Genomic DNA, 11,297 nt, shown 5'->3' on the forward strand with positions numbered 1-11,297 from the left:
AATACGGAGTCGCCCCAGTAGAAGTTCTAATTGAAGTCCGGTAGCCCCACAGAGCAAACGGCAACTTATCTGGCCAGTTCCGGTAGGTTTCCACCATCTTCTGCAGTATGTGCTTGATGTTCTTGTTGGCGGCCTCAACTGCTCCGTTGGTCTGCGGCCGGTATGTGGACGACTTATGAAAAGCCATATTGTATTTCTTTAACAAATCAATCACCTCCTTCTTGAAATGGGAACCATTGTCTGAAATAATCTCGTTTGGGACCCCATAGCGGCAGATGATGTTGTTTCTGATGAATTTCGCAACATGTGAAGCCTTCAACACCGCATAAGATTGGGCCTCGACCCACTTCGTAAAGTAATCTATCGCGACCAGGATGAACTCATGCCCATTCGACCCCTTTGGAGTAACAGCCCCGATCACATTGATTCTTCAAACTGAAAATGGCCATGGCGAAGTCATATTGTACAGCTTCGAGGCAGAATGTTCATGTGATTTGCATGGATCTGGCATTTGTGGCATCGCCGAACAAAGCCGATACAATCCTCCTCCATGGTGGACCAGTAGTAACCCTGTCTGAGGATCTTCCGCGCTAGCACTACCCCATTCATATGTGCCCCACATTCTCCTCCGTGGATGGCCTCCATCAAGCGCTTTGATTCCTCAGCTTCTACACACAACTTATGCATTCCTAGATGACCTCTCTTATACAATTTACCTCCGCAGATGATGAACTGAACAGCCATTCTTCTGATTGCCCTTTTATCCTTGACATTTACCCCTAGCGGGTATGCTTCCTTCTCCAAGAAATTCCAAATGTCGTAATACCAGGGGTTTTCGTCTTGAACCTCATCTATAGCAGCAATTGACTCGTATGCTGACGCAAATTTCTGGTCAATAATAACGGGACGTATCCAGACTCCAGACGGGATGCCTATCATGGAAAATAGAGGTGCTAAAGAATCTGCGAACCTTTTGTTCTCTCTTAGTAGATGGGTAAAATTTAGCTTCTCAAACCGAGGAATTAACAAGTCCAGGGTCCGGTGATACATCATCATCTTTTCTTCTTTGACTTTCCAGTCTCCTTTTACTTGAGACACAACAAGGTTCGAGTCCCCGATGACGTCCAACCGTCTTGCCCCTAGTTCCAGGGCTATTTCTAGACCGGCAATGCATGCCTCATATTCTGCTTCGTTGTTCGAGACTTTGAATCGGAGTTTGAAGGCTAAGGGAATACAGGAGTTGTCGGGCGCTATCAACAACACTCCTATCCCATACCCGTACTGGTTTGACGCTCCGTCAAAATACATCGTCCAAGTTTCATCTTCGATGTGCCAAATGGCCTCGTCTGGGAATAAGTACTCAACTGTTTCACCCCCTTCCACTGGATGATCGGCTAAGAACTCTACCACTGCTCTTCCCTTGACTGACTTGCGTGTCACATATTTTAGATCGAATTCGGAAAACAACAGCAACCAATGAGCTAGCCTACCTGTAAGTGCCGATTTCTCGAAAAGATATTTGATGGGATCGAGTCGTGAAACCAACATTACGGAGTGAGCTAACAGGTAGTGTCGCAGTTTCCTGGTAGCCCATTCCAAAGCTAAGCAAGCCTTCTCCAACGGTGTGTAGCGAGTCTCATACTCTAGCATCTTCTTACTCAGATAGTAGATGGCTCTTTCCACTTTGTCCTCTGATTCTTACGCGAGCATGCAGCCCATTGTGGTCTCGGTTACCGAAAGATACAATATCAATGGTCTCCCTGGCTCTGGTGGTGACAACACAAGCGGGTTCTGTAAGTATTCCTTGATCTGTTCAAAAGCAGCTTGGCATCGATCGTCCCATTGGAATTTTTTTCCTTTCTTCAGAAGACCAAAAAGTGGTTCACAAGTCAAGGTTAATTTTGAGATAAACCGTCTTATGAATTGCACTTTACCCAAAAAGCCTCGCACCTCCTTTTCAGTCCTTGGTGGTGGTATTTCTAGGATGGCCTTGATTTTGTAAGGGTCGACTTCGATGCCCCTTTGTGTAATCAAAAACCCTAGCATTTTTCCCGCCGTAACACCGAACGTACACTTCTGAGGATTCAGCCGCAGCCGGAATTCTCTGATCCTTTGGAAGAACTTTTGCAAGGCGGTGTAGTGGCCCTCCCTTTCTTTGGACTTGCCAATCATGTCGTCCACGTACACCTCAACCTCTTTGTGGATCATGTCATGCAATATTGTGGTCGCGGCCCGTTGATATGTAGCTCCAGTATTCTTCAACCCAAACGACATCACTCTGTAGCAGTATGTCCCCCACGGGGTGGTGAAGGCAGTCTTTTCCCGGTCTTCTGGTGCCATCACTATCTGATTGTAGCCTGAGAAGCCATCCATAAACGAAAGCAAAGCATGCCCCGTTGTGAAATCCACCAACTCATCAATATGTGGCAAGGGGAAGTTGTCCTTTGGACTAGCTCTATTCAAATCCCTGAAGTCCACGCATACTCGGATCCTGCCATCTTTCTTCGGCACTGGAACAATGTTGGCCAACCAAGTCGGGTATTCGGATACCAGCAGGAAGCCTGCATCGATTTGCTTGGTGACCTCTTCCTTAATCTTGATGGCCCAGTCCGGACGAATCCTTCTGAGTTTCTGTTTGACAAGTCGGGCCTTAGGGTCTAGAGGGATCCAATGCTGTACAATCTCAGGATCGATTCTAGGCATGTCTTCGTAGGACCACGCGTTTATCTTTGAAATATTTTAATAAAGCGACTAAGCGCTCGCGTTCCTCCGAAGACAACGTGGACCCGATCTGGACCAGCCGCGGGTCCTTCTCAGTACCAATATTCACAGTAGTGATTTCATCAACTAAAGGTTTAACAAATCTTTTCTACTCTTGATCAATTAATCGTTGCAAAACCGTAGGAACTTCTTCCTCGTCGTTTTCGTCAAAATTTTGAAAGTCCTGATTTAAGCAATATATCAAAGGCACAGAAAAGTACTCGGAAACCACATCCACATTATTCTCATTAAGTACTTCCAAACCGTCCGATTTTTCTGTTACAACAAACTCAAAGGAGGAAGAAAAAAATGACCTGGACAGGACTGTGGCATCCGGGTTGTCACCCCCAGGAATACCGGACTCAGACTCAGTTGAGCTGGAACCTGATTCCGACTCACAAGACTCGGTGGAATCAGATTCCGGCTCACTACCTGGCCCGGTGCTGCTTGATAAAAATCCCTCTTCGTATTGCCAAACGAGAGAGGGTGCGATGGATGCATCCAAAATAGTTGATGGTAAGCTCGCAGTCGTTTCAGTCCCGATCATGGACACCGAGAAGTTATCCCCCAAGCACTTCCATTCGATGAAAGTAGACATGCCAGTGCTACCCCATTTCAAGTTCGGTGTCCTCAGACTCCATTTCCCCACTATGCTTAGCCTCGACTGTCGGGTCTGTCTACTCTTCGGCAACATCGTCCCTAGGTAATTGTAGGTCAAAGAAAATCTTGAACCCCGGTACGTGCTTCCTCTCCGCGTTCAGCCACAGCTCCGGAAAACCACAGAATGGAAAATCCTCACCCTCCCGGACGAAGCGTCCGTTTAGGGTACCCTAGATGGGCCGGTGCATCAACTCAAAAGGCTTCCCTATCTGTTTCGCTCTGGCTCTTCCAGCCATTTCCTTTCCTTTCCTTACCCAATCCTCCTTGATGGGCAGATAACCCAGGCCAAAGGTATAAGGATTATGTGGCACTTCGGCCAATGTTGCGACGCCCTTCCGGCCGCTCCTTCCTAATCCCATCCCGGGGATGTGTTAGAGTTTGTTCATGAAGTATACCACTTGAGCACTGACATATATCCCCTCGTTAGCAGCCATGATGTTTTGTACAACCCGAGCCTCAGCAAGGGTGAAATCTGATATAAACACGTCCTCCATGCCGTGCTCAATTTCTAAGACTGGTGTAGATACCTCTGGAGGTGGGTGGATCGATGAATTTCCGAAAACAATGGCTACTCCCTTTTCATAGGGGTATTTCACCATCTGATGTAGAGTGGACGAGATGGCCTTCACTCGATGCAGCCATGGCCTCCCCAAAAGTAGGTTGAAAGTTGCCGGCACTTCTAAGACATGGAAATCTATCTCATGCTGTCCTGGCCCAACTTTAGTCTGAATTTTCACCATCCCCATGACCTCTCTACTTGTGTTATCGTATGCCCGAATCACCTGGGCTGTTGGCTCAAAGTCTGCGGTCTTCAAGCCAATTGCATAGGCAGTCCTTCCTGGACATACATTGATGGCGGACCCTATGTCGACAAGCACCACGGGTATCCATTTGTTTCTGCACTCCACGGAGATGTAGAGTGGCTTGTTGTGGTTCGCACTCTCAGGTGGTAGTTCTTTGTCAGAAAAGGTCAACATCGGGGTAGCTCCTCTCGGAAAAACTAAGCCTACTAGCTGTTCTGGGGTAGTTTCTATCGAAAGCTTTGCCTTGTCCATGGCTGATAGGACAGCCTGTCTGTGCACTCGTGATACCATAAGCAGTCCCCAGATGGAGATGTCTGCTTGTATCTTTTTTAACTGCTTTAGTACAACCTCTTCTTCGACTTGCTTCTCTTTCTGTCTCTCAGCTTCCTTATCTTTCCCAGATGCCTCCGGCTGGTCTAGGTGCGGGGGCTTGAAATACCGTCCGCTTCTCGTCATGTGGTCGACTTCTCCAAGGTACCAGGTGTCATCGGGTTGGTTGCCCCCCCAATCTTCGTCTGTGTAGGCAAGACATAGATCATCGTCTTCCCACTACATTCCATCAACAGCCGACAGACACCTGTCCGACTCTGGTATGACTGTTTTCGTACTCGCGGTACCTTCCATCCCCATGCTCGCAACATTCTCTGTTCCTGGGCACACAGTAGTTTCAGTCCCCACATGGGCCTTTGCCTTTCTGATTCTCGCGGGATCTTCAAATCTTTCCTGTTCCGACCGTATCAACACAGTTGGCTGCTCAATAATTCCTGTATTTAGAATACTCCAATCCCGAGCGAAATTCTTAACACCAGCGCTCTCCGGAGACACATTCTGATTTTTGACTCCCTCGATTGTCACCGACATTCGTGCCCCTGCCGGACCCTGTCCTGGTTGGAACTCTTCTACCACATCCAGTTGATCATCCATCCACCCAGTAGCCTCTGCTGATTCCTCATAATCAAATCAGTTGACTGCTGCGCCCCCTGGATCTTGGTCACTGTAAAACTGGAGATTGGCAAGGTCCTCTTCCACAGCCCTTAAATCATCTGTTCCCTGTCCCAGACTATCCCCTTGGATCATAAACAGTTCTCCCCCTGTTGGCAATTCCACATCTGGCCCATCTTGGCCTATTGATGAAATGTAGTCACCCGGACTATATGTCTTCTCAACACGACTCCCAGATTCTGCAGACTCTGACTCAATAATCTTCTTCTCCTTTGGGATCTCCTCTCTCTTGTTCTCGATAGTCACCACCGTTGGCTTAGGTCGGGTCATGGAGATGTCCATCATGCACAAGTCAGTGCAGTCGGGAAGGAGTACCTCCGGTTTAGGCAGGTGGGAATGAGTGATATAGATGCTAGGATCGTAAGGCATGACCCCAGTTTGGATGAAGTTGATCCTTTTAGGCGGTGGAGCTTGGTTATGCGTGGGGAGAGGGTTTGTTGTAACATTGAGTTTCTCGGGATGCAGAATCACCCCATTATCGATGAGATCTTGAATCTCATGACGTAATCGGAAGCACAGATCGGTGTCGTGACTGTGCTGTTGATGAAATGCGCAATATTTGGCTGGGTTGTGGGTAGGGGGAAGTCTTTCTGGTAAAGGCCGTGGTTCTAGGGGCTTCAAATGCCCTTTTCTGATTAAAACCCCCAGAGCTTTGGATAAGGGCATATACAGTGGAGCGAAGGTTCTTGTGTTTTTGGGTGGGTATTTGGCTGTTTGGGTATGGCTTCCGGACGCGCCGAAGAATGGCGTAGCTGCCATGGTTCTTGGAGGGGGGTTGGTGGTGACCATGCTCACTTCGGAGGCTCTTGTAGTTGTATTTCCGCTCGGGCCTGCATTAGTGTTGCGGTTGAAAGTTCTTCGGGGTTGTTCCCGATCATTATCAATTAAGCCTTGCTTTAAGGCATCCTCAATCTGCACCCCCATTTCATGTAGATCAGAAAAGGTAGGGAAGGGGAGTACAATCATCTTTTGCATTAACTTCGGCTGAAGATTGCGCACAATCATCCGAATGTGGTCTTTGTCTGTAGGCCTTAGGGCCATCATCGAAGCCTTGGCCCTCCATCTAGTCACGAATTTTGAGAAACTCTCTTTAGGCTCTTGCCTTGTTGTCTCGAGATCACGGGTTGTAATCTCGATTTATGTATTGTATGAGTATTGCGTAATGAAGGCCTCGGCCATCTCGTCCCAGTTTCTCTTGACATCATCTTCTAATTTGGCATACCATATGGCCGCCACACCCGACAGGGTTCGGCCGAACAGAGATAGCTTTTGAAGTCTACCGAGGCCCATTGGCCTTAAGATGTCTGAAAACAATCTCAGGTGCACCATGGGGTCCCCGGACCCATCAAATCGATCAATGTGCGGCATTTTGAATCTGTCAGGCAGCGTCACAGCTGCGTCGGTATATCCATCTTCGATGTCAAGGATGGTCTTGACTCCCTGGGATCTCTTGAACAGCTTTTCGAGCTTGCTCAACTTTAATGCTGTGGGATCTGTCTCGAACTCAAAGGGAGAGTCCGGTAGGTTGTTGGGTGTTTTGGATAACTGGGGTTGGATTTGGGGTAGGATCGGGGGTGAAGGTGGTCCCGTGGGAATGTCCGCATCATTCTGAACATTAGATGTTTCCCCGGGGGTTGAAATTCCTGGGGGGGGAGGAACTTGCTGCGAAGCAGATGCTCTGGTTTGCTGCTGTAACCTTACGATTAACTCTGTTTGTTCATTCATAACCGTGGCCTGCTGTTTGGCGAACTCTGCTTGTCGGACAGCATCCTGCTGCATCATTTTCATACTCTCTTGGAGCTGGCGCACCATCTCCTCTAAATTGGCCATACTGTTCTGCTCTGACTGAATTATCGGTATATGTTCCCTTTCTGTGGGAGAAGAAGAATCCTGATCCCTACTGTACACAGGTGGGGTAGATAAAGCCCTCTGTACTGACTGTTGAACTGATGCCCTCTGCCTAGCTGTCCTCCGTCTAGTAACCGGGGGTAGAGAGTGGTACACTGGTTGTCCGTCTATCAGATCCTCAGATCGATGGAGTCGACGACCTCTAATCCAGAGTGCTTGGGGAATATCTACTGGGTCAGAAGCAATTGTGCTTAACTACCTAGTAAAAAGATAAATAAAGCGTATAAATAAACAGACAATTGGACAGCGTAACAACGTAAAATAAACACAACACACAGCTGGGTATCATAACAAATTGCCAACAAGCTGAATGTACTGTTCCTTAATCACTGATCACTGTTTCCAAATCGTTGCCCCAAAATCTGAATCTGATACCCGTAGATGACTGATTCCCAAAAACACTGATGCCCGCAGGCCTGACACTCAGACTTGCGAACTGATATGTACGTTCCCTGTAGAGATGCACTCTAAAAGCACATAGCAAGTAAAGAGAGCCAAAACACCCCTATGGAGGGGTAGGGTTTCCCTGTCCTATTTTGTCAGGAGCTAGGGTTTCACTATGCACGCAGCAGTTTTCAAACAACCTAACATCGGGTAAGCAACCTGTCCTAGTTTAGAATGGTCACTATGGATTTCGATATGCAGTAGGCCGAATGGTCGAAAAGGGTGTCCCGGTAAAACCGGGGTCTGTGTTCCCATACTGTCAGAGCCCACAACCGGTCAGCCTTATGGCATGCTTTGACAAAGTCAAGCCTCCGACAAACCATTCAGGAATGGCAGATGGAAAACACGGTGTCCTAGGTGCACTAATGCACATGCAATGCAAAGAGACACATAAATGAAATCAAAACAGGATATCACAAGTTCGAGTCAAGCTCTCTAAATCCCCAGCAGAGTCGCCAGAAACTGTAGACGTCCCCGAACGCCCCGAGAGGACGAGTCCCCTCGTTTTGTTCGTTTTGTGGGTCACTACAGTTCAGGACTCTCAAATTGTCACGGTTCTTAATCTGAACCAAAGAGTCCAAATCCGGCAAATCGTTTTAAGAAAAAACAGATTTTTAGAAAAGAAGTGCCAAACATGGACTGCTTTGCCAGATACAGAGTCGCCACCTAAATATTTTTTTTGGGGGGATTTAGGAAACCCTGACTCGGTGCCAAAGGCCATGTGTCCGTCATCACCAAAGTTGCCTCGGCTCGAGGAGCTTGGGTACGATTGGGGAAGGTCAGCTATGAGCACCCCCTCTCGCCCGATCCGAAGATCGGCCTCTACTAACCATGATATCTAGTTTTGAAAACGTTATGTGTTCTTATTCCATTTATTAACCTAGCATTACTATGTTATGCGCGCAGCAAACAAGTATAGACCAAATCGCCTAAATTGGAACAAAACATTGCATGTTTGTTTTGAATGTGGTTTGCTACTCGCAAGTAGGCTAAAATGCAGGTTTTGCCACCCTCGAGTGGGCTTTTAGAAAAGATGGTTTTGTCATTATCTAGTGGGCTTAAAACTCACAGTTTTAATGCATTATTCCAATTTAGGTAGTACAACCTCCATCCACAGGCATTCAAGCAGTTATATCACATAAGCAGCTAGCCTCACGGTAATCATGCTGTTATGGCAACACTCATACGCATGCGGTATGCTAAAGCATAAATGCTTACCAAGTACTCCAAGCCAAAACAGAAACTAGTTAGTAATCATATGCATGATCCTAGTTTAAGATGGCTAATGCAACACATGCGAAATGCAACTAGAAATGGGCTTGGCTATTCTAAACATGGCATGTGAAATGCTACAACTAACACGTATTCAATTTGGAATTGAAACACAATGCAGTTAGCATGATGTGCCGAGCCTGGTGCCTGCAAGACGAATGTATGAATGCACGCATGCATAGCATAAGGTATGCTAATTTAAATATGCCCTAGTCTACCATCATAAGCGAGTAAATAAAAAGGAAGAAAGACGTGGGGTTGGAAGACATACACACACTCACGCACACTTATTACACAATTTCCCTCGCTCGGAAGGTCCAAATAAATATTACAGTTCGAATAAATAATACTAAATTAATTTTTACATAATTTCTAATTAATTAACAAATTAAACGCAGAATTAAAGTGGCCACAGCCCCCGCCTCGAAATGCGTAGATGATGCATGCTTGACTCCTCTTGTCCGAAAATCCGTACCATGCCACTGTTGCCTCTATTTACACTTCATTGCCCCTCTGAGGACTGCCAAAGTCCAAGGGCATGCTCTCTGGATGTTGTGGAATACCACCGACCAAGTAGAAACACCACCGGCCTAATAGGATGATCACCGGCCGCCTTTCAACCTGTCGGCCACAGATTACTGGCCGGTCGGCACTATATTTAGCCGACCGGCCAAAGCTTCCTACAGAACCTGCAATTGACAGCAACAGAGGGCAAGCAGTGTATGGCATGGAATTTTCAGGCAAATGTATGCATGGCCACACCCCCTATCATGTAATGGACTCAAGGGAGCATGTCCCTTGATCCCCGGGCCACCAATTGCGCATTTCGATGCATGATGGCCGAAGAGTCAAGTATGCATTTCAATGTCAAATGCAATACACACAAAACATACAAGGGACCCAACCTCAGTCATGGTTAATCAAGAGGCGAGGCAATGCACAACGATGCACATACGACCTAAGCATGCAAGCAAACATACAAACATGCAATGCAACTATATGGCACACACAATGCTAACAACATAACATGCACAACGCAATGAAACATGGCATACACAATGCAGGATGGACTTACACTAACATGAATGGACCTCAGCCACACTCACATCAGTAGCCAATAGGTGAAAATGAGACTCTCGAAATGCGTGCACGCATGCACGCAAACTGAGGACCGAACCTAAGGCATAACATGTAACTCTAACAAGACATGGCAAGGGATGCAAGATGGCATGCAAACTCACAAATTCCAGCACTGAAATATGATGCTAAACAGCCCCAAAACATGGAAAATGGCACCCGATGCATGAGATGAAACCCGAAACTCGAAATTAGGCACATGGAATGACTTATAGCTATACAAAGCATGCATTATTTGATCATGACGCATGAAGACAGAGCCAAGGCAGTCCCAAAACATGAACATTTCCAGTTCAAAGCATGGCCAAAAGATGCTAGGGTGGTGGACAAAATAGCATGCAATCTTGACTAGCAATCATGATTTACATGGCAAGTATATGAAGCAAATGTAATCTCACCAAACCAGCAAAAATCAGTGAATAAATCATGTGAAAATAGGTCCAAATAAATACTGATATGCAACCATGGTATGCGAAAATGATGAGTTACTTTGGAGGGCCATGCAAGGAGTTATTAAGCACATGCAAGGTAGACATTTAGCATGGCATAAACAACTATGAAAATCAAGTATGGTAGTCCTAAAACTCACCAAATTGACCCTGGAAAGTGACTTCGAAGCATGCAAGGTAGGGTCTCTTTGGAAGGCCAAAAAGGCCACCAATCAAAAGGAGGAGAGAGGGGGTCACCCCCCTCTAATCTTGGCTCTCAAAACAGTGTTCCAGCCACTAAAAATCCTCTGGATTTCAGTGGCTAGAAGGCCAAACAAAGCATGCAATTGGGGCTTAGGTGTAAGGCTCAAAACAAGGGACAATCAAGCATACAAGGAAGCATGTGGCCTCAAATAAAATTATGCCCTTAATAAAACATGAAGATGATGTCAAAACAAGCATTTTTCCAGTTTATAACAAGCCTAAAAAATGTACATAAATAGGGCTAATCTATCATGCAAAAATGGCCCTAAAAGAGAGAATAGAGACAAGGGACAGCAGATGGCCCCAAACAGTGAAGAGCCCTTCAACAAAGTTAAAGAGGGGATCAAAATGAAGCACTTTACAGTTTACATCAAGTCTCGAAAATGAACAAAAGTGAGGCTAAATCAGCATGCAAGAAAAAGGCCTAAAAGAAGGATAAGGAGGCAAGTGGTAGAAGCTGACCTCAAACAGAGGAGATCCCTTCAACAAAGTTGAAGAGAGGCTCAAGAAAAGACATTTCACAGTTTATGAACAAGTCCAAAACAACTAAAAATAAACCTAAAATATCATGCAAAAATAGGCCCAAAAGAGAGTTTAAACACAAAGGCAGAGGAGGAGA

This window comes from Camellia sinensis, chromosome 7 (genome assembly GCF_055761805.1).
Source record: "Camellia sinensis isolate YWXY chromosome 7, ASM5576180v1, whole genome shotgun sequence".
Taxonomy (NCBI): domain Eukaryota; kingdom Viridiplantae; phylum Streptophyta; class Magnoliopsida; order Ericales; family Theaceae; genus Camellia; species Camellia sinensis.